Source organism: Palaemon carinicauda, chromosome 21, assembly GCF_036898095.1.
Source record: "Palaemon carinicauda isolate YSFRI2023 chromosome 21, ASM3689809v2, whole genome shotgun sequence".
Lineage (NCBI taxonomy): Eukaryota > Metazoa > Arthropoda > Malacostraca > Decapoda > Palaemonidae > Palaemon > Palaemon carinicauda.
In genome coordinates, this window is record NC_090745.1 from 6589259 (window position 1) to 6614387 (window position 25129).

The following is a 25129-nucleotide window of genomic DNA, read 5'->3' on the forward strand; positions in this document are numbered from 1 at the left end:
GTGTTGATCATATGTATATATGATCAGTCTCTAGGGCATTGTCCTGCTCGATATGGCAATGTCACTGTCCCTTGATTCTGCCATTGATGAGCGGCCTTTAAAACATTCAAAAACTGCTGTACATCGCATAGCCAACAAACTGTCCACACGAGACTTGATTGATTGATTGATTTAAAGTTTTCAGGCATCCTGACATCTAAGGTCATTGACGCCGGAAACATTTAATTTATGTATACAAAAATAAAATAAAAAATAAAATAAATTAAAAGAGTATTCAATTAAAATCATAAAAGTTGAATGTCATAAAAGTTAAATAGTTTTCAGAAGACCTGCTTCTGAAATAAATCTAAAAATGCCACTTGCATGGTAGGACACATCATTTCCAAGAATCTTGGCAAGGATGAACCTGCCTCCCTCACCTCGAGCCTCAAACAAATATCTATTCCTTAAGTTGTTATAATTGGGGCATTCGGTCAACAAATGCCTTACTGTTAGAGGTACTAAACAGTCGTCACAATACGGTTGGTGTTGGCCCTTCAGCAGAAACTCGTGTGTCAACCGAGTGTGACCAATACGGAGACGACAAAGAGACGTCTCCCATTTTCGGGGCATCATATTATACCTCCAAGGAGATATGTCATTTGTTACCTCTCGCATTTTATTCCCATCTAGGCTATCCCATTGCTGTTGCCATTTATTGCAAACCAATTTCTTGATGTCAGGTAAGAAATCCTTACAGAGAATGGGATACCTTCTTGGCAGCAACTCGGATGCAGCCTTCTTAGCCAGTGAATCTGCCTTCTCATTCCCAGACACACCTACATGTGCTGGAACCCAACAAAATCGAACTGTTATACCTCTCCGTCCAATAATAAAAAGCCATTCTAAAATCTCTAAAACTAGAGGGTTATTAGAATTAAAAACTTCTATAGCTTGAAGGACACTCCTTGCATCACTAAAAATTGTAAAATTACCCTCCTTCTCCAACGCTATTTTCTCAATAGCGGTTAATATGCCATACAGTTCGGACACGAGACTTAAGTAATTACAGATTATTATTATTATTATTATTATTATTATTATTATTATTATTATTATTATTATTATTATTATTATTAGCCAAGCTACAACCCTAGATGGAAAAGCAAGATGCTAAAGGCCCAAGGGCTCCAATAGGGAAAATAGCCCAGTGAGGAAAGGAAATACGGAAATAAATAAATGATGAGAACAAATTAACAATAAATCATTGTAAAAACAGTAACAACGTCAAAACAGATATGTCATATATAAACTATGAAAAGACTCATGTCAGCCTGGGCAAAATAAAAACGTTTGCAGATTTAAAGTTATCAGAGCCAAGATGCACATCGACTGTGGGTTCTAGACCTTTCATATATGTGGCCCATTGTTGAGCTCTCTCACGACGTCAGAGGGACTGTTGATATATAAGCTTTCAAGAATTTGAAGTTCTATATTCATTCTTGTTTCGTTTTTCTGAAAATTCTTTACAGGGAAGATTTGACAATTAAGGCAGACTGCGCTGTATGATTCTCTGAAGACCTTAACGTTGTTAACGGCAAATAAATGTCGTCTTAAACTCTTGCTGGGTGTGACAAGACAGGTATCATCTCATAAAGTGAAGTAAAAGATAAAAAAGTGAACTATCTGCATTGATTGTTTTCGTTACAATGACCTTTAAAGTAAAATCAGCATTGTTGTCCAGTTTAAATTGTTTCTAAAATAAAAAGGCAACAGGGTAACACAGAATACCTTTAGCGAAGACATGATCTCTGAGATTTACTGATAATATAAGTTTCAGAGAAAAATAATAAAATTTATCTGAAGAGACAACCAATGGGAAAAAAGTAGACAGAAGTGTCTTATCCATGTCCGTTGAAACTCGGTATATATGAAAGATCTATTTTAATGTTCATAATTTTTTTTTTTAATTTTCCATTACTACTCTTGTAGTTTGTTTATTTCCATTATTTCCATTTTTCCTTTCCTGTTGAGACCATTGGGGTATAATACAAAAAAGTACGCCAATATTTCAATGGGTATAAATTGTCATAAACTAAACTGAATAAAAATAAAACCACATTTGGAATATCGTCCTTTCGTGTCAGTTGGTGACAGCGACCCTTCTCCCTCTGTGATTGATTGCCGTAACATTCCAGGCATCGTTTGTCACTTCCAGCTGGTCTGTACCTGGGAGGGAGCTTGGAAATATCCGCCCTTCAACGTATGGGGCAGAATTATTTATTTTCTTCGCCTCGGTAACGTTTCAAAACGTCATTTGGATAGTTTTATTCACATTGCAGCCGTTTGAAAATTTGTGTTTTCAATGAAATTATTCTTTATTCAGAAAACACAGATTGCAAAGCATAACTGCTTCAAGTAATAACTCGGTCGAAAGCATTGGAAATTGAGTAGACTATGTCTAGTTACTTCTCTTTACTTTAAAGACTGCTTTCCCGTTCCCGTCACACTCTGAAAGCCTTTTGCCCTGCATAAACTGCAAGATTTGTTTGCCGTATACATTAAGTATTTAAGAGCATCGCACAGTTTAACTGTGGCCACCAAGGTTAGTCTCATGATAGCTGCTGTTTAAATGTCATATCCTCATTATCGAAGCACCTTGCAAAACAGAAATGTCTTAATTTCTTTTTAAGTCTTATTTTCAGTCCTTCGATGCCTATTGGACTACTTAAATAGCATTAGGGTGGCATACATAATAAGTGTTTCTCAACCTTTGATGGCCCATGCTCCCCCCCCCCCCTCCTCCCGCTTAGTTGTACTCTGCCCTTCAAAAGAAATGCAGATTTTGTTTTATGTTGTTTACTCAGTCACTAGAATTATAACTCAAGTAAAAAATTTTGCTGAACAATACAATCAATGAGACAGTTGCTGCCCAGGCAAACCTAACGTTTCTGTAAACATTGGTGATGAGCGCTCTGTGGGCTCCTTTTTCTCTTTTGAAATTGTGGGTAAACTCAGCTACCTTCTTTACTGTGTCGTAGACACTATCCCAGTCTAAACACTAATAAAAGAAAAAAAACTCAAGCGAATGGTTTAAAATAAAACTTCCTCTATGACCGGAGTCCCGTCACCTAAATTATACATTCCAAGCTGCTTCATTCTGAATTGCATTTTTTTCGGCGTCCACTCGTGGCCCCCTGTTGCGAGAGGCTGCTCTAGAACTAGAACCTTCATTAGAGGTAGTTACAACCCAAAATTTCCTTCCCCGTCGTTGTAAAGGAAGTCAGCTCTATCGTATGCTAGTTCTCTCTCTCTATTGGAAGAAGAGTGTCGTGTTTGTATTCAGACGACTTTTGGACCGCTCTCTGTTTTGAGTAGTTTTTCCAGTGTTCTATAGGAAGGCTACGCCTCAAAATGTAGTGAGTAACCCATGAATAGAGGTTGAATATAGTGACTGTGTTTATTAGTGTTATTTCGGTATATTGAACTATTTATAGCCCTATTATAAGTGAACACGGTCGAAAGTAACTCGCGTTCCCGAATCCCGGTCGGGGTTGGGCGACACTACCGCCATCTATTGGGGGAAATAAACGTCAGGAAAATGGGGACGTTTTCAACACCGCTGAGGAGGATGGACTCCTTTGGATTACAGTTTACAGTTTATCCAACTATGGAAATAGTGAGTGATGCTCTTTTTAAGAGCATGGGACTCGCCCTGGATGAAGTGATTGGTGTGCAGTCAGTGAGTAGAAATAGAGTAATAGTAAAAGTGGTACCTAGCGTATTTAAGAAACTGATGGAGAGATATGAAGACAAGGAATTCAGTTTAGACAAGAGTGGAACTGTTCAAGTTAAGAATCTAAGTTCATCCATAACATACGTATCAATAAGGAATGCACCATTCGAAATGCCAGATGATGTTTTAACTCTAGTTTTGTCGAGATATGGAAAAGTTGAGAATGTAAGAAAAAACCGGTTTTCATATGGCCCCTTTAAAGGATTATTAACAGGTGTTCGGACGGCTGCAATGCGGTTAAAGGAAAATATCCCTTCTTCTATAACAACCCATGGTTATGCTATGTCCTTTATTTATAATGGACAACTACGTACATGCTATAGATGCGGAGCAGGAGGACACATGATAAAGGATTGTGAGTATGAAATGAGTAGACCCATGTTAAGTGAAGAAGAATTCCCAGAAATCAACCAAAATAGGAGAAAGACCGGAAAGGGCTTATCAGGAAGAGAAGGAAAAAAAGATCCAGGAACATGAAGATATTGTAGAAGTAGGAATTGGAGATGAAGGGGAACAAGTTGAAAATCCCCAATCCGCTCTTCCAGTTGTAGAAGAAAGGAAGGGAATACCAAACGAGAAGAACGAAAAGCTTGTTAATGACGACTGCGACAATGACACAGAAGAGTATTATCAGTGTGAAGGAACTATTAAATCACAGGAGATTGGAACATGTGAAATGAAAACTACATTAGTGGAAGCAATGGTTCACCATGCAATAGATGAAGACGTTAAAGAAAATGCAATAAATCTAGGAAATGATGTAGATACTATAAATGAGCGAGACAATGAGGAGGAATATACAAATGTTAATAAGTGTCAAAATACTACCGAGGAATGTGGGATTGTAAGCGAGGAAAGAGAAATCGCTGATTTGGAATTAGATGAAACTCCGGTTCTACCCAATGTTGAGAAGGAAAGTGGGACTTGGCATACTAAACAGGGTGTTGGCAATGAATTACGAATAACTCTTAAAAAGGATAAGGCAATGGACACGAAAAATGTTGATGTTTCGGATGAAAGTGATTCCTCGGACAACATGTATAGAAATCGTTCTAAGAAACCAAAGCATTGTTAAAGTTTTTGTTTCTATGTTCACCTTTTCCCCTTCAACACCTTGACATTCAATACATACATGTTAAATGTTGCCACAATAAATGTAAATGGATTGAATAATGTAAATAAGCAGATGAAGTTAATTAATTTCATGTTTTTGTATAAGCTTGATATCATATTTATTCAAGAGCACAATATTAAAGATAGAAGTAAATTTGAATACCTAGAAAAGTATTGTCAGATTCTCATAAATTATTCTCAAAATCTTAAAGGAGGTTTAGCTATACTTGTTAATAATACATCCAATGTGGAAATTTTAAATTCAGAAATTGATGTAAATGGTTTTGTTATAAGTGCGGTATGTAGAGTTTCAAATGACCGAATTCAACTTTTGAATGTATATGCACCCTCAGGCAGTGATAAAAAACGAGAAAGAGAAAAATTGTTTGGCAATGATATTTTATATTTCTTAAGAAACAATATTAGTAATATAATAATGGGCGGAGATTGGAATAGCATTACAAGCATGAGAGATTGCTCAAATCCTGATAATGATCTTCTGTCAAAATCGCTTCTGGACCTAAAAAGTAGTTTAAAATTGAAGGATGCTTGGTTTATCATAAATCACCAAACTGAATATACTTTCTGAGAGAGAATTATGGTTCTAGACTGGATAGGTTTTATGTCAAAGACTTCCAAAATAATATCTGTAACATTCATACAGTTCCTTTGAGTTGGTCAGATCATTGTGCTGTAAAATTATCCTTAAGATCAGAAAATATTGTAAAAATAGGGAAGGGATACTGGAAATTGAACTGTAGTATACTTGAAAATGATATCACCGCAGATAATTTTACCATATGCTGGGAATTTATTCGAAGAAAGAAATGTAATTTTGACAATATAATTTTGTGGTGGGAATTTGCAAAAAATGAACTTAAGAAATTCTTCATGAAATGCTCAAAACAAGTAAATAAGCAAAAATACGGTCTGTTAAATCTGCTAAATTATCAGTTTATGCAAGAAATGGGGAAATCTAGTTTAGAGCCTGGTAATCTTGATGTTGCAAATCAGCTAAAGTCAAGAATAAATGATATTCAAAATGAAATATGTGAAGGTATAAAGGTAAGGGCTAAAGTTGAAAACCATTTGAAAGGGGAGCAGGTATCGGCATATTTACTTGGAAGAGAGAAAGGGGCAAGAGGTTTTTTAAGTAAGATAAAGAGAGATGATGGGAGTGAAATAACAAGCCCAAAAGCCATCATGGATTATGTGAGAGAACATTTTGAGAATTTATTCAGGAAAGAAGAATGTGATATGGATAGGCAAAATGAATTCTTGAATATTATAGAGAAAGTTATAGGAGATGAACATAATACAATATTAACAAAAGCAGTAAGTGAAACAGAAGTGTTAGACGCCATTCGGGGCATGAAAAATGGCAAAAGCCCTGGGATAGATGGATTGCCAGTTGAGTTTTATAAGAAATGTTGGAATATTGTTAAAGGGGATTTTATTGAAATGATAAAGTTTGTGTTCCGGAACAAGAATGTTTCAAAGATGAACAATGGGGTTATATCCATCATACCTAAAGAAGGGGATTTAGATATAATTAATAACTGGAGACCCTTGACAATGTTAAATGTTGATTTTAAGATAATAACAAGAATTTTATCAAGACTGATTAAAAAGGTCTTACATTTGATAATATCACAGGAACAATTTTGTTGTGTTGAAAATAGATCAATCAACAATTAGAACTTTTTTATTAGAGATTTAATATTCTATTTAAATGAAAGTAACACAAATGCAGCCTTGATGAACTTGGATTGGTCAAAGGCATTTGATCGTGTTGATCATAATTTTCTATTTAGAATACTGCAAAGCTTTGGGTTTGATAATGATGTTGTTAATTGGATTAAAATGTTATATTCAGGTGCTGAAAGTGTATTATGTATAAATGGTCATATCTCTGACCCTTTTCCTGTCAATAAATCTGTAAGGCAAGGTTGTCCATTATCTATGATGTTGTTTATCATTTATCAGGAAGTATTATACAGAATGATTAAGAAGAGGTTGTTTAATTATGATTTACAATTGCCAAATGATTTGCATGTATTATTGCTAGGTTATGCAGACGACTCTGTTATAATTATTACTTGTGATATGGCACTAAAGGAATGTTTCAATGTTATCAGAGAGTATGAGAACGCTTCAGGTGTAGTTCTCAATGGAGGTAAAACTTCCATTTTTGGTCTTTGTAACTGGAAAGAGAGGGTAGCATGGAAAGATTATGGTTTAAAAGTATTGAAAAGTTGTTGTAAGATTTTAGGCATATATCATAGCAACGATTATCAGCAGAGTCTAGATTTGAACTGGAATATATTAGAAAGTAACATAAATAAAATCATTGGGATCTATCATAGCCGAAAATTAACAATGTTTCAAAGAGCAATAATTGTAAATTGTAAAATTCTTGCAAAATTGTGGTATACGGTACATGTATACCCAGCTCCAGTAGATTATGTAAAACGAATTCAGAAAAGTATTTTCAAATATTTGTGGAGCTGCAATTGTGAACCTGTTGCAAGGAAAACTATGTTTTTGTCAAAATTAAGAGGTGGCTGTGGAATTATTGACATCCAGTGTAAAGCAAGGTCAATCATGTTTAGTACATTTCTAAAATGTTTAAAAGATCGTTGTTTTGGTTACCAAATAATTATTTATTATTGTAAAGTCAGAGCAACCTACCTTATAGAAAATGAATGCCAATATCAGGATTGCACTATTTTTACACCAAGTTTTTATGAAAGTATGATAAATATATTACGAAGTGTTATTAAGATGACCTCTTATCCCCAGATAAGAACGAAAGTGGTATATGATCATTTAATGAAAAACAGTGAATATGTTCCAAATATTGAAAAATTGTATCCACTATTCAACTGGAAACTAATTTGGGAACATGTAAATAATAAGTATATAGAAAATAAAAGTAGAGAAATTTTGTTTAAGTATATTCATGAAATTTTAAGTACAAATGATAGGCTAGTTATGATGAAAATAAAAGATGTTAAGGAATGCGGTTGTGGATACATAGAAACTAACATGCATTTGGTATATTTCTGTCCTTTGGTTAAGAATTTGTTATCCTGGGTATTCGAATTGCTTAGAAAATGTTGTAAATTGAAAACTAATAACAGGTTAAGGATTATAAAACTAGATTTTGAAGCTAATTCAAACAGAGATGAAAATACAGCAATGGTAATAATAGCAGATTTTATTTCAAGTATCTGGATGGCAAGACAATTGGGAATAAGTGCTGAACAGCAAATTATTAAGTGTATAAAGAATAGACTGTTAAATACATTTAATGTAAATATTATTGGGTATAAGAATCGTGTTAAAAATATTTTCACAAATCAGTATGTTTCTAACTTGAAAACATATTTAGAAAAATAATAAAATAAAAATATAATTTTATCATATAATAGATGTTATAATGTATATACAAAAATGTAAAATATAATTTAAGGAATATTTCTTTATAAAAGGAAAAAAATGTATGTTAAGAAAATGTAATTGTATTTTCATAATAAAAGATAAAAAAAAAGTTTCTCTCTCTCTCTCTCTCTCTCTCTCTCTCTCTCTCTCTCTCTCTCTCTCTCTCTCTCTCTCTCTCTCTCTCTCTCTCTCTCTCTCTCTCTCTCTATCAAATATTCTAGTAGTAGCAACCAAAGTAGTAGAAGTAGTGTTAAAATTGCAGCAGCTACAGCACTGTTCATTTCTTCATTACTTGTTTTCATTTCATCCTGCTCGGTTGGTTAGCATTTTTGCACAGGGAAAGCACGGGGGTTTAAATAACCGTTGGTATCAGGAAATAGTCTAATTTATGCTCTCATGGGGCAAGTTACTGCTTCTATCCCAGGCATCAATTTCTCCGCATTATAAGGGTGTTATGCACCACACAAATATTATTATTAAAATTGTTATATTATTCCTCTGTAATTCCCACACTCCTACACACGACCTTCCCTTTGTAGATGGAAACCATTTGGCTGCTATTTCTCCACGTGTGGCACTCTTTCTTGGCAATAGATACGGATCTATTTGCTCATGAAGAGGCTAGCAATGATGCACTTAAGCTCTTTACACGCTGGCGCATAGGCAGAAGAGCAGGTTCTCCCTCATGAGACCTGATGGGAAGGGGAAACGCGAGGCCTATCTCTGGCACAATGAGGATATTTGGTTGTGCGTTTTGTTTTTATTTTCTAATGAGAAAATGAATAGCATAAATACATTTTATTTAAGTCCTAGCAGTAGTAGTCGTGGTAGCAGCAGCTAGAGAGAGTGAGAGAATGGGTGGATGGGTTGTGGATCTGTAGGTAGGAAGCCGTTAATATGACAATTGACAGTCAAACTGGCATTACCCCACTCGTGGAAATTCTAGATTCTGCCACACCTCTTACAGACTTGATGCCGCTGACACACGAGTATATGTTCAATGATCAGTTCTTCACTGCTGGCTTCGACTTCCATACAACGAGGGGGTAAAGAAAATTTGGATCGTGTGTACATCTTGGCTTCAATAACCAAGTATCTTAGATATTTTTTGACGTCCAGTTCTGATAACTTGAGTCCTGCACATATCTTTACCTCTGCGCAAGCTCTAATAGACAGTCTGCGTAATTAAATTAGTATGGGAATAATACTTTCTCGGGGTAGAACACCTTTTTAATAATCTTTCTTTTGTTTAATATGTATTTGTAATTGGATAGGTTGTAATAGTTATAGTAGCCAATCCTGGTAACAACACAATCATAAGTTTCTTTACAGAATATTCATTCAGATGGCTCTACAAAAATAATGTTTCTAAGGTGATATCCACCGATTCTTGCTTCATTATTTATTTGAGATCTGACAGAGAATTCACATTTGGGACAAGTTCTCAATGGTATTTATTTGGAAGTCACCCAAGTTTCTTAATTTAGTTTCTTTCCTACCACCATGAACTTAATTTTATTTCAACACTATTAAGCACGTTATATCATCAATGACATTTATGGAGAAGTAAAATTGTGTATAATATGCAAGGAACTACATTTCATGTGTTTGTAATACTTTTGAGATATATATATATATATATATATATATATATATATATATATATATATATATATATATATATATATATATATGTTTAATTCTTATTACTTTTGTTATTAGCATCGGATCAATCGCATTATTTTTCATAGCTCCCTTTATAATAATCCTTTGCTATATAATCTTATCTCGTTAAGCTTATTTTTGTGTTTGGAACAGCACCAATCTGTTAAGGAATATCAGTAAAAGATAAAGATTTATTTAATTTTTACAGAATTCTAGAAATTTATTAGCCAGTTCTTGGTTGCTTTTTCCAGGGATTTTTTTTTTTTTTTTTTTTTTTTTTTTTTTTTTTTTTTTTTTTTTTTTTTTTTTACTACACCATTTAGTGGACAATAGAACTTTGTTCAATCAAGTCCGTTGCTGCTTCGCGGATTTATTTTCGTACAGTGTTCAGTTTATTCCTCCTTAAATAGGTGATTATACTGTGCATTTCATTGTTTTTTTGAGCCATCCGTGTATTTTCAACTTTAAGTCTACATCTTTTCCCTCTTTCTCCAATGTCTCGCCATCAAACCCAGGAGATCTTTACTTTACAATTATAGTCTTTTCCATCAATGGACACCATTATTAATTTTGATTCACCTTATTGTATACAGTTATTAGGTAATCAACATAGACCCCAATAAACGTTGGTTGCCATGACTGCAGGGATTGTTGGTGCTATCTATTTTTAAGTATACATGGAGAGAGATTTTTATTTCTAAAGCGTTTTGTCTTTAGCACTGTTTTTCTGCAAGGGTAATTAAAAAGTAATAAGTTACGTGTTTTTAATAATACTAAGTAATTTGTTCATAATACTTGGTATGGTGCTAATGGTAACAGGATCAATACCTTATGGTTTTCTTGAAGTTTTGTCACTTGTCAATTTCTGCATATCAGCAGTGGTGTGTGTGGGGGGGGGCGGTTGGATAGGTGGGAGTGGCAGAGAGCAATAAAAAGCGTGACCGAGTGAGGGCAGGCAATAACCATAATGAAAATGTGCGTCAGACAAAATTGCTCTCTCTCTCTCTCTCTCTCTCTCTCTCTCTCTCTCTCTCTCTCTCTCTCTCTCTCTCTCGATTTTGTCATTGGTGTTAGAATTTAGAAGAGAGAGAGACAACCTTTAAAAATAATTCGTAGCTACAGTATTTGTATAGTTTATCCTAAAATCATTCATAGTTATTTGTAAGGTTTATCCTAAAATCGTTCATAATTATTTGTAAAGTTTATCTCTAAATCATTCATAATTTGGTTACTTCTTAAACATTATTTTCTAGATATTTTGAAAATTATTTGTCGTTCAGTTAGTTATAAATTCTAAAATTTCATATCTGTCGAGTTTTAGAAATTTGCATTTATAAGTATAATTCTGTTGATCTATATATTTACCCACCAGGTTTTATGGAAAATAATTTGGTCTTTAGAAGAGCAGCTCAGTTACACCATAGTTTTGTCTTTCATTTTTTACATGTAGTTTTAAGAAATTATTCATGTAAGTGCTATGAGTTACTTTAAAGTTTTCGGTTACATTTCTTCATATGTAGGTTCTAGGAGAAATCATTTCTTTCAACATGCAATTGTTAAGTTTTAGTTTTGAACTTTCCTATTCAAGCAGTTTGGGATATTCAATATTCTTCAAGTGCAGTTCAGTTACATTTGAATTTCTCCTTTAAGGTTTTAGGAGAAATACTTTATTCATGAGAGTAATTCCTTTAATGTTTTAGGAGAAATATTTTATTCATTAGAGTAATTCATTTACTTTTCAGTCTGTTCCAACAATTTATCGACCGTATACAAAAAGATAAACTTGTTCTTGAAGTGTGTTGACTCGTGAAATACCGAGAGAAATTATCATAGATGCGCACACTTGGAGAAGCAGGAGACGTATCATCTTTGGAACGGTAACAGATCGAGATGTGATTTTTGTATATATTCATTTTGCCAAGTAATATTTCTAGTGATATTTTACAGTAATTAATTTATCATATATTGCCTTGAAATGTTTCAAATAATTTTCCCATTAGATATATTTTTGCTTAATGAAACAAGTTTTCCAAAACATTAACTATCTTACAGATGTTGATGTAACCACTGGTCAATCGTTAGATGATCTCTGCTCATCTCTTCACCAATCGGGAATTTCTCCATCATCGAGAAAAGTTATTTGAGTTGTGATTAACGTGAAGGTCTTGAATACTGATGAAGGAAATCGTGACTTAATTTAGCGCATTTTCGCCGTCATAGAACGTCGGTATGAAGGTATATATGTGCTGGTTGTGTTTCCATTAGGCACCGCGTAGGTTTTTCCCATTTTATTATACTAAGGGGATTGTGCTAAGGATGAAACGCTTATTTATGGTAGTTTAATTATTCTTTGTTCCTACACGTAATATAAACCATCAACCTTCGGAAGGAGTGTAAATTCAGCGAAGCTGGAATGTCCGTCAAACGGTTAAACTTCGACTTCGGCCCCGGACAGTGGGCCTAATCAGCGTCCTGATCTGGAGGATTAAATCTTTTGCTTCTCCTTTGAAGGTGAACAAATGCGGTGTAGACATTCTTGCTGAAGGGATATTAATGGAGGAATCCTATGAGATTTGGGGTTTCATGATAACTAGAATTGAGTGACAGTTTTCTGTGCTACCTGTCGCTATCCGTTGTCCAACATACTTCTGTTGGATGTGTGTGCTACCTGTCGTAATCTGTTGTCCAACATACTTCTGTTGGATATGTGTGCTACCTGTCGCTATCCGTTGTCCAACATACTTCGTGTTGGATGCCATATGTTGTGTTTTATCCCTCATTTGTGACCCTAGAACGACGACAACGTCACAACAATGTGAATTCAGAGTTCAGTTGGTTTTCCTTAGACATTACAGTTGCTCGTCAGAGGAAGAGTTCTGCTGCCGCAGTGTGTAACGGTGAAGGCATTTCGTATTTCTTTCGTAGAGAAGCAGATAACAGCAGATTTTCAGGAGAAAATTTTCGTCTCCAGAAACCAGTACCAACATTGACACATGTACCCATTGGAGAGTGCTCTTTTGATAAGACCCATTAGCTACTTAAAATTTCAAGGTGGCAGCATTTTTCTTAGATTGATTCTATTGCATATACAGAAATGTTGTATTTAACAATGAGATTGGAGCAGAGAAAGGGGTGTGTGATGTTCCCATGGGTTGTTCAATTTTGTTTGTTGATGGAGTGGTGAGAGAGGTGAATGCTCGACTGCTTGGTTGAAGATTGAAACTGATAGACAAGATTGATCAGGAGTGGGAGTAAATCAGTTGTTGTTTGCAGATGATACTGTACTGGTTGCAGACTTGGAAGGGAAGCTTGGTGATTAGTGACTGAGTTTGGAAGGGTATGTGAGAGAAGTAAGTTGAGAGTTAATGTGGGTAAGAGTAAGGTTATGAGATGCAGAAGGGAGAGTGGTGCGAGGTTGAATGGAGAGTTACTTGAGGAAGTAGATCAGTTTTAAGTACTTGTGGTCTGTTGTTGCAGAAAATGGTGAATGGAAGCAGATGTACGTCAGAGAGTGAATGAAGGATGCAGAGTGTTGGGGCCAGTGAAGGGAGTGGTAAAGAATAGAGGATTAGGCATGAATGTGAAGAGTTCTATATGAGAAAGTGATTACAGTATACCAACTGTGATGTATGGATTGGAGTTATGGGGAATGAAAGTGACGGAGAGACAGAAACTGAATGTGTTTTGAGGTGAAGTGTCTTAGTAGTATGGCTGGTGTATCTCAATTAGATAGGGTTAGGAACGAAGTAGTGAAGGTAAGAATGAGTGTAAGAAATGATGTAGAAGCTAAAGTGGATATGAATGTGTTGAGGTGGTTTGGCCTTATTGAGAGAATGGAAAGTTGCTGTATGCTAACGAAGGTGATGAATGCAAGAGTTGATGGGAGAAGTACAAGAGGAAGGTCAAGGTTTGGGTGGATAGATGGAGGGAGTGAAGAAAGTTCTGGGTGATAGGAGGATAGATGTGAGAGACAAGAGAGGGTGCTAGAAATAGGAATGAATGGCAAGCAATTGTGATGCAGTTCCGGTAGGCCCTGCTGCTTCCTCCAATTGCATTGGTCACCGCGGAGGTAGTGGCAGTATGGGATTCAGCGTATGAAACTTCATTTGTGGTAGATAACAGGGGAGGTAGGGCTTTGGCACCCTAGCAATATCAGCCAAACTTGGCTGAATCCCTTTCAGGCTGGGATGATCGGAGAGAGGAAAGGTCCCCTTTTGTTCCTTTGTTTAATGTTGGCTAACCCCACCCCCAAGTGGGGGAAGTGCATTGGAAATAGAGAGATAACCAACAAAATCGCAAGGACGTGACCTATTCGAATGATCTTGGTGTCAACTCGTAAATATTTCACTGTAGAATACTAATTTTGAACTACGAACTACTCGATGGCTTGCTTGTACTAATAGAGTGGATGTCAATGCATAACCAGGGCACACCGAATGGCACTGGTGCTGTGAATAGTATTCCAAATGCTGTCTAATAAGGCCAGCATCAGTTAGTTTCTCTAAACCCTGGTCCGAGTCAGTCATTGCTGCTGACCAGCTAAAGTATGCTGTAGCCAAGTAGGTCTAGTGACTGCCCTACAATGGGATGACGAAATTTGTCATACTAATGAGGGTCTTGCATATTGAGGTGGTTGTGGTGAAGTCTATTGGAACTCTACTCCAGGATAGTTGTTGGACAGGATCCTAGTGGAGGCAGGGATTATTATTATTATTACAGGCTAAGCTATAACCCTAGTTGGAGAAGCAAGATGCTATAAGCCCAATGGCTCCAATAAGAAAAATAGCCCCGTGAGAAAAGAAAATAAACAAACTACAAGAGAAAACAAGTAAACAATCAAAATAAAATATTTTAAGAATAGCAACAACCTTAAATTAGATCTTTCATATATAAACTATAAAAATTGCAAAAAAAAAAAAAAAAAAAAAGTATTAATTTCTGACAGCTTCGAACATCACTTTGGCATGACAGATGCATCAGTTAACATGTAGTCTGTACAAGCTTCTGAAGGCATCCGACACTGACTACTTAAATGAGGCAGATGAATAACATTAAGAGGTTCTTGGCACCGAAACTTGGTGTGAGCTTCACTAACTGTAAATTATACTGTCAATGGCAATGGTGATCCTTTTTGATGATTTAATCATTCAGGGAAGCCAATTTCCTCCTGTACTGTCAGTCACTGGCTTAGCTGCTACCATACTACTTTGCCACCAACAATGTAAACTTTGTATGGTGGATTACAATCCATTACACACACATAACACTAGAATAGAAGCATCCACAGGTGGCTCGGAAATTCTAGACGGGAAACTTTGTTGTACACAATCGAGCTGACAGTTCTTAGCAGTGGCTATTGATCAAGCTACCAGGCCAATGCTGTCATTAAGGCAGACAGGGGTGTGATCAGATTGACTGAAGATCTATCAGCAGTGAGAAGATGGACTATAGCTGGCCCTGAAGTCGATCACATGGTTGCATAGTATGAGGTAGCAGGATCTGTTGATTCTCTTTAAGCAAAAAGTGCTAAAGGCAGACTGTCAAGTGTTCTCCAATCTGTTGTTGCCATGCCAGAAGAGAGAGAGTGAATTAAAAAGGGTTCTTCCGTCATGAGAAGCAGTTACATCCTGCTGCCCTCGGCAATGGTGGAAAGCTCCACATCTGTCTAAAATCTCTCCTCGCTACCATTTTTGAGAGCCAAATTACATCAGCTGAGCCAAAGCCAGATGTCAACACCACCACCTATAGCTGATGAAGTGTTAATGAACAGGGTGCACCCATGGAGTTGAAAGATGTTCCAAGAGTATGTTATGCTCCATGTCCTTCCTTCAATACAAGCATACTCTACCAAGTACAAGAGAACAACCATTGTTTGATATCCACTAGCCATCTAGTCTGAAAGCTGAAACAAGATCAAAGGGAGGATGCTGGGTGAAACTTAGTGATAAGGAAGGGCAAAATTCCCTTGAGCTGGTGAAACTCCCCGAGTGAAAATGAGGACAAAGTTAAATTGTACAAATTTCTGGCTGATGAGATTACAAATGTGGCTACACCAAATGTGATAATTTTTACCAAGGTGGAAGATACTGTTAGCAACCACGATATACATCTGGCTGGGGTTGCACCATGTAGTCATGAAGAAGGTGACATGAAGGTATATGTGCATGCCAGGCATGCAACAGAAGCAGGCAGAAAAGCCAGCAACACGCATCATTATTGCAGTCAATGTTCTGAAGACACTTCAGGACCTAGATCTGCAGCAATTGAGGGTTTTCTTCATTCAGAGGTGGATTCTTGTACATCTTTTGTTGCACTCTTGAAGAAAAGAGCAAAGCGTATACTCTTTGTGTATGCCTTCGGTGGCTACAATGGTGATTCAGTATTCTGCTTGGCAAACCTGGGACGTTTATGATGAAACTTCCGGGGTCTTCAGTAAATTCGGCTAGTACCCACCAGAGGTGGATGATGAATACCTGGAGACTGGAGAAGTTTGTGGTCATGATGTATGAAAGAGCCAGGGTAGCTGAAGGTGTTAGTGATGCGAGGTCGGACATGTTTGCTCAAAATCGGAAGCCACGTGAAGCCATTCCTCCTACTGGAGCAATACTAAAGCAGCATCTGAAACATGTGCTTAGCAGATGGGCTGCAATGAGTCAACAGTAAGTCGGCTATAAACTAAGACTCCTTCAAACTGGAACTGGACCAAGGTGATCTGTGGAAAATCATTTGGGCTGAGCTCCTATCCATTACAGAGATTTCCCAGCAGCTGACCAAGTGTGGATGCAAGTCTGAATGCTGCAGTCAGTGCAAATGCTAATGACTTAGTTTACCCTACACAGCACTGTGCAGCTGCAGATGAGGCTTTGCTCTTTTATTGCAAAATGTAATTTTTTGTATATTCAGTGGCATCCATCTTTAAACATGGCAGCCATCATGAGTTTTTAGGAGGCAAACTGGTTATATCAAAATGACAATTCCCAAGAAGTGTGTGCAAATTTTGGTGCTTGTATCCAGAAATGAAAGCTATTGCAGTTATCTGCTCCACTATCAGTGTCTGATGATCCTGTTAAGGTGCTACGGCAATATTGCCTGGGTGTGCTCTTGTACTCACTTTCACTTGTTGCAGCTTCAAGAGAACAAGAAGTAGAAGACACATTTGAAGAAGTCTAGGACGACCGATCGTTAGCCATACACGTGATTACTACCGTTTCTCTAACCATGGGAGAGAGTGTGGCACCAGGAACTTTTATTAACAGAGTATAGAGAGTTGTCCCAAAGTGGGATGAAACATTAGCGCACATGTCCCTATGTAGGTATCTGGGTACTCTGTATGGGTGTTCGCACACCTTTTACCGAGACCAGATTTTATTTCTGGTAGAAGTAAAAGCTGAGAGTTTTTCCATGGCAAGAAGAAACTTCGGAGCTCACAACTCTATTGATTTGACCATGCTCAATGCTGGTTTGGATGGAAGTGTCGACCATTTTTTCGCACTACAGGGTACCTTGATTTTCAATCTCTTTTGGTTTAGAGAGAATACATGTATTAGGGTGTGCCAACTATACTCAATTTATTTTAATGAGGCGCACTTGCACCGACTCGTAGGGGTGCCCTTTTAGCTTGGACCATGCTCAATGCTGGTTGGGATGGAAGTGTCGACCATTTTTTCGCACTACAGGGTACCTTGATTTTCAATCTCTTTTGGTTTAGAGAGAATACATGTATTAGGGTGTGCCAACTATACTCAATTTATTTTAATGAGGCGCACTTGCACCGACTCGTAGGGGTGCCCTTTTAGCTTGGAAAAGTTTCTGATCGCTGATAGGTTAGAATTATCTTGTCCAACCAATCAGCGATCAGGAAAATTTTCCAAGCTAAAAGGGCACACCCCTGCGAGTCGGTGCAAACATGCCTCACTATAAAAAATTAACAGCAGATCTTTGTAGATGCTTCTCCTGCATGTATCTCCTTAGCTTTTAGCTGAACCTTCGGGTGTGATGCCCTCTGAGGAAGATGATCTCTGATGCACAAGATACCGATTCCTCAGCATGGTTTCATGAGAGGAGAAGTGCTATATGGAATCCAATCCTCCAAACAGGAAAGAGTTTCAGTGTGAGGTACAGGAACTTAATGTACATGCCTGCTCCCAGCGCTAGGTCTGCATAACCAAGCAAAAGTGCTGCTGGTTAGGACGTAGACAGACACTTAAGTCAACTTCCTGCCTCGGGATGTTCCCAAGAAGCTTGATACCATTTACTACTGGTATTACCATCACTATGCGCACAATCAACAAAAGCAGCCATGAAAAACTCTGCCAGAGATGAAGGAGAATCTTCAGATTATTCCTTTTAATCAGCTGAGCAACAGGAACCTCCATGACTGCTCTTTCCCTACATGCACTTGGGAACGCATCTAATCAGGAAGACGATCCCAGTACCTTCTTGACCCCTACATGAGGGGAGAGGTTACATATTGGGAATGCTTCCTTCCCCAAGAAAATGTTTTGGTGTACAGTACTGTACAGGTGTTCTCTTGTTTGCTACCTCTGCTTGGTCTAATAAGAGTCTGAGCACTTGGACCCTTGTGTATGATTATTGGGTCTGAACTCCTCCACTTCCTCCTTCAAAGTTTTAGAGAAAATAACCCAGCAGGAGGACTGGGATGAGACAGATCAGGTAGTAGCTCAAGTATGATGACGGCAAACTGTCTCACCCTAGCTACAGAATCGCCAAACGCACAATCATTTCGCTCATGATCACTACAATCTCAATAATCACACGGACAAACTCCATGAATATGATCACCATGTGCACGATTATCTGCCCTGTTCTTGGTATTGGGGGAATACTTGACCAATATTTCTCACAGCAGGAACAATGTCGCCACGCATTGCTCATATGCTTGTACCTAGTGTAGTGCTTGCAAACACTACTATCTCTGGCGAAAAATAGTCATTGAGTACATCAGGATGCCTGATAACTCAAAATCAATCAATCAAACATTGAGTACATGCCAAGAACATAACCCAGTACAGTATGTTCTCTCCCTGTCAATGAGGCGAGGTGAGATATGTACTGGGTAATAAATTTATTTTCAGCACCACACTTTTTCGAACTTCACTATCAGACGCTTCATGCATGTTTTTTTAGTGACTATCAGATCACAACCTTTGGCATCTGCTTTATTTCAGCTTTTCCAGTGCACTTTACTGGTAGAAAGGGAAGCTATGATCATTGTCGTTACTTGCATAGGCTCTAAGATTTCCACTTCATGAGCACCGAGGCTTTCTTGTACTCTTTTGCTTATTGTTTTGTCTTTGTAGGAACATCTTAATTGGTCTCTCCTGGCAAGACAAGTACCCTCACACTTGTTCTCTACAATTGTCACTTCCCATAGGTTTGGCATCAGTTTGCAATTGGGGAATCGCTTAATCGCAGTTTACTCTGGTTCTTAGGCGATTGTTACTTTAGTCACCATGGATCTTGGACAAGTATTAACTTTTTCTTCCCAGTGCTACTAGCCCAATCCTGCAGCCCCAAAGAAAAGAAAGTAGAGGTCACTGGAGCACAGAATAACTAATTGGACCAAGTCTCACAAGAGTTCAGCCTATTTCTATGCATGGTATTGTGGAAGGAGCAGCACCACTGTACCAAACCCAACCCATGGAAGAGATTTCTTGGTAAGGGTTTTCAAAGGCTGCACATTTGCCACCACTACTAATCACTGCAGTGATGGAGGATGCCCTTCAACTTCCTTGGGACATTTGGGGTACTTGCACCTTTCCACCCTTCTGCATGATACTGTTAGTGACGACCCCAAATATCAGGATGATCTTTGTTACTTCGAAGTGACTACACACTACAAGTTGTTTACAGATTTGCTGATGCAGCTTGTTAAGGTACCAAGGTACCCCAATGGCCCAATCTTCTCTGCCAGCCTTATGTGGAGAGGTATAACAGCTAAGTGTTATACCTATCACTTTACACTTTGCAACTATCCAGCTTCTCCTCCAAGAGAGAAGCTTCTATGAAGCATCTCACAGGAGATGCTTGGATTTCTGTAAAGATCCCCAGCAAATATCTACCAGGAAAAGTGGGAAATTTCTTGCGATTGTTGTCATAGACTTGATACTTCTCCATTCAGAGCCTCTCTGCAATTTATGGATGATTTCATATTTTTTCTATGCCAATAGAAGCACCCGTGTCTCAACTGAGGCTGTTCTTCACTTGAATGTTTCAGAAATGGATAACCAAGAATATAATGGCTTTCAGAGATTCTACGGTCAAACAGTCTAGGACGCAGGCTCACAAATTCAAGGGTATTAGCTCTACCCTAGTCCTCAAGAATACCGTAATCTGTTCATGGTGCACGTGCTGAAGGCAGGGATTTAGAGACACCAGACAACTTTCACTGCTCACCACCTTTATGAGTAAAACCACAAATCCCTTGATAGTTTTACCCTTGGACCTGTGGTAGCTACTTGGCAGGTTGTGCAGTAAGCCCCACTCCAGCACAGGACAAAAAGAATCTTGTCTAAAACAGCAGTCATGCCATAAGTCTAGGAATGAAATGTGAAAAATGTCTGGCCATTCTTCCTGCTTCCCCTCCCTTGGGGTACAGTAGTCGTGCCATCGTGTTACTGGACTTGATGTTAAATGCAGTAAGCTATGCAATAAGGTAACTTCTTCATCATTTTGGTATCTCCCCCATCCTCCTGTATAGGGGGAGCATTGGTAGAATATATGCACACCCATTTCTCCTTGGTTAAAGATCAAAATGAAGTTTGCTCTACCTGTTGGGTGAGCTGAATCTACCTCCAGCACAACAGACAACTTTAGTTTTTCTTGAGAGGTTAACCACCGTCCCAGCTTCGTTGAAATAAAGTTCAGATTTGTATAGTCAGGAAAAATACAAATTGGTTTAAAAAATTTATGATATTATGTAGCAAGTACTTTCGATATAATATCTTGGTTCCTAAATGCTTACTCAAAAAAAGCATATTGTGGGTGCTCTTTTAACTAATCGATAGTATAAATGATTTTTTTACAGTAATGACAAAACATGTTATGGAAATCTGAAATTTTAATTTCATCTCTTAGAACCTTAAAATAAGTTAAGGAAAATACCTTTGGTTTAGGCAAGCCATTGGGGTATTTCTGGGGAGAGACCTGTGGCGCCCGGTGAAAAGTCCTTCTTGTATATTTTTTCTGATAAAACCTTCCAATTATACCAGAGAAAGATAAAAGCATGGAAAGCTGAGGTTACAACCCTCGCGCGAGCACCTTTTGGGTGTCGTGTATAGAGCAAAGGCACGTGAAATCCACTATTCACAGGTTGTCTTCCATTTAGTTAATTCCTTCGTCAAAGGGATGGGCCGATACAAAGGCCCTAGACACACCCCCATCGCCGCACCACCCACGCCACGACGCGAGCGCCATCTGAACAACATCCTTCTTTTTGGAATACAAAGTGTTGAATTGTTTTGTTGTGCTCTCGGTCTTTTTTATCAATCGTGGATTTATTTTGTCATGTCTGAACTCCATCTTCACACATTCCAATGTTAAGTACCATAGTTTGTTTTGACAGTATTTTATTGTACTGGGCTTTTGTTTTATATCCAGTATAGTCTGTTTTATTATTCCCGTATGGCCTTTCATGGCGGCCATTGTTTGTTCACTGTTTGGGAATTCATCTTTGTCTGCCCGTTTAGTACTCTGTCACTTAGGTTCTTGGTTAAGTCCCTGGCCTTATGCCTTTAGAACCGTTATTATTTTTATTTTTATTTTTTTGTGTTTTTATGCTCATGGTACTTTTTGCTAGTAAGTCCAGCCTATGAACGAGATAGCGATTTAGCTTTGTATTTGTTTAGTACCCGCCCCTCCGAGGCGTTCGTCACTCGACTGTGCTATTTATTTTAAGTTTTAGCAGTTGCTATTCTTCGATCGTAGTGTTTTATGGATGTACAGGTTTATTTTATACGTTTATAATAGTGTTGTGTGTTTTTTAGTCCTGTTTTTGTGTTTAAGAGAGCGAGAGCTTGGGGTCCCCGTTTTCTGTTCGCAGTCACGAGTTACCCCTTTCTCTCGTTTTCTTTCTTAGCTCCGGTGGGGGAGCGGATTTCCCGTTTTCCGTTTTGTGCGTTCAGCGGGTTCTCCCTCCCTCACCTCTCCCCCTCTGGGTGGATGATAACTTACGAGTTATTTATTTTTCGGGACTTTTCAATTGTTAGCGTTATTTTGGTCCGTGTTTCGTCCTCTCCCCGTTACGGCTCGGGAGTAGTTATGAACGTTTTCCACTCCGCCTTGAGTTATACTCCGCCATGAGGGATTCTCAATAACTTTCGTTCTATTGTTATATTTATATTGTTTACTACATGGGACGGGCTTCATATTGTTTAGATACGACCCTCCGGTGGCTCTTACTTTGGTCTCAGGCCACGGCCTTATCCACAATAGCCTTTGTTATTACAACTGTGTTTGTTATTCACAATAATTATTCAGGACCTTTCTTCTCCCTCCGGCCTCACCGGAGATCGTAAATACGCTTTACTATAATCTAAGCTTTAGACTTTAGCTGCGGCTTAGCTTTTTATCTTTCACAATTGATTTATTAGCCACAATTGAATTATTCAGGGCATCTCATTATCCTCCGGCGTCACCGGAGGTCGCCCAAACACTTCACACTTATAGTTGCCTTAGCTAATTAGCTAAGGCTCCTTTATTCAGGACATTTCATTACGCTCCGGCCTCACCGGAGGTCGCCCATACACACACTTCACACTTATATTTGCCTTGCCTTTAGCTAAGGCTGGTGTTTATATTTATTTTAAGGGCATGTCACTGCTTCCCCGACCCTTGGAGGTCGGCGGATTGCTTTAAGTTAATTATCCTTATGTCATTAACAGACATTGGGTGCGTTACAAATATACAGACAATTGAATATTAAAGTGCCAACAATGGTATGGGGCGGTATCAACTTAAGTTAATATTCAGTTGTTTGGTCAATGCAATATGGGTGCTTGGGGAATTCAGTGAGTGCCGGAACTCTAAAATAATAGGTTTTTTATCCCTTATCAGAGTTTCAAGCAACACCAGACTCATGTCTCCTTTCTTTTACAGAAGGCCCGTTGTACTGCTGAAGGATGCTCTGCCTCGTTCAGCGACCCCGTTGGGCATGACCTCTGCCGGTCTCATGCTCACTGCTCCATTCCCTTTATCCAGGAACCGGGACAGGCCCAATACCCAGGTTGGTTCCCGGATTTGTGCTCGCTCTGTTACGAGTTGTCGTCAGTTCTGCTGAATGATGATGTAAGTGGGTTTTCCCTTTGTTCCTTATTTCTCGTTGGCAGACACTAATATAGACATGAATATGATATACACAGTATATTTGGGAGGGCAAACCCCCTCCTCCATCACTAATCACTGCAAATCTTACAGGCCGATGATGTCTCTCTTCGGTCAGCAAGGGCTACTCTTCGTCCGTGGGTGTCGGGCTTTGGCAGGAATGCCCCGTCTGGCGCACCCTATCTCCTCGATGGGGACATGGCCTCCCGTCTCTTCCCAGGCTCGACTACTGCTGCTGCAGTCTCCCCTGACCTTGCTGCCCCTTTAATTGAAGAAGTCAGGGCTACCATTTCCGTGGAGGACGAACCCCTCGTACCGATGGACATGGCGGGTCTGGATATAGACGTAGAACCCAGGGACGAGCAGGTAAGTGGTGCCGAGTTGGTGGAAACCCTTTTCTCTCCTACTCCCTCTCCTACCTCTTCCTTTCTAGGTTTTGATAACTCTAAGGCTTCTCCTCGGGATCCCTCTGCCTCCGTACGACCCAAGGTGAAGCCACTTCGAACTTATAAGACTTCAGCTTTGCCAGTATCAACGTCACCGGTCCCCCAACCCTCGACAGCTCCTGATATTCATATTGCTCCTCGTAAAACCACTACTCCTAAGAAGTCAAAGTCTACCAAATCCAAGAAAAAACCAACGGGTGACTTTCAGGTACCCTGGGCTGATCTCCTCCCCATCCAACTGATCAAAGGATTGGTCAGGGATCAAGTTCAACATCACTCTGGTGCAATAACAGAGATTAAGGATATGATGGCTACTCTGATCCGCGCCGGAACTCAGTTTCCTCCCCCTTCTGCCCCAGACGCATCGAAGCTGCCGCCCTTCGATAAAAACAATCCTTGGCGGTTTGCTTTGCATGCTCCATTCGTAGATGGTTCCCTAACTCTGGAGGGCATGGGCACCCGCCCTCTAGAGGACCTGGAGTTCTATCCCCCGGGCCTAGCATTCCCGTTCAATGGTTTTGTACGGTTAAAGGAACATGCATTGGTCCGTATGGACAAGGTACCGAAGGAAACGGTCATATTTCCAAAAGAGCAGGCCCAGGCTATCTGGGCCAGAACACTATCAGAGTGGGGGTGTATTAACTCCAAGCTCACCTCACACAAAGGTTCCTACACTATTTTTACGACAGCGGCCTCCATCTCTTTGCCGCTCATAGACAAAGTCACAGAGCTGACTATACAGGCCATCAAAGAAGGCTCTTCCATGCCGGCTCTCAAGGAGACGGACCCCACCTCTTTGCTTATTCCGGGTTCCTCGGCAGCCTGGGATGCTGCGGCTTCTACCTTCACGGTGGGGAAACTAGACCCGGATTGTGCCTCTACTCTTTTCTCTGAGAAGCTTCCCAGATTAATAGAGAGTCTTCTCAAAACTGAGTTCGAGACCCGTACTAGACTTGCTAGGTCCCTCCAATCCATCACCTCCATGTAGTCCCTAGCATCTCTTTACCCAGAGGAAACGCTGTTCAGAGTCGCCACAAAGAACCAGCTGCTATCCTACCAAATAGATCTCCATGACTTCTGGTCAGCTCGGGTTAGTTGCAGGAAGTTCGTTCTGTCGGAGGCCACCATCAGGCATGAGCCGAACAGACTGATAGCGTCCTCCTGCTGGGGTAAGACCCTCTTCCCTCAGACCGAGGTGGATAAGGTTCTTCAGGACGCAGCGAGGGCAAACCAGAATTTGCAGGTAAGGTGGGGTCTCTCAGCCAAAAAGAGGTTCGAACCCCAGAGACACACGTTCTTCAAGAAGAAGCAGAGGTTTAGTCCTTACAAGGCGGCCCGGGGTACC

The 25129-nt window shown here is 39.0% G+C and overlaps 1 protein-coding gene and 1 long non-coding RNA gene across 9 annotated transcripts in view; one reads left to right on the forward strand and one right to left on the reverse strand.

The window, feature by feature from the left end:
- LOC137615176 (uncharacterized) overlaps positions 1 to 25129 on the reverse strand; it is an 851893-nt gene that overhangs the window by 43925 nt on the left and 782839 nt on the right. The gene's annotated exons all lie outside the window — the stretch shown is intronic.
- LOC137615174 (uncharacterized) overlaps positions 11738 to 25129 on the forward strand; it is a 38680-nt gene continuing 25288 nt past the window's right edge. For both annotated transcript variants that reach the window (XR_011039169.1, XR_011039170.1), the window contains exons 1-2: positions 11738 to 11874; positions 12050 to 12232. This is a non-coding gene — a long non-coding RNA (uncharacterized lncRNA). The remainder of the gene's footprint in view (positions 11875 to 12049; positions 12233 to 25129) is intronic.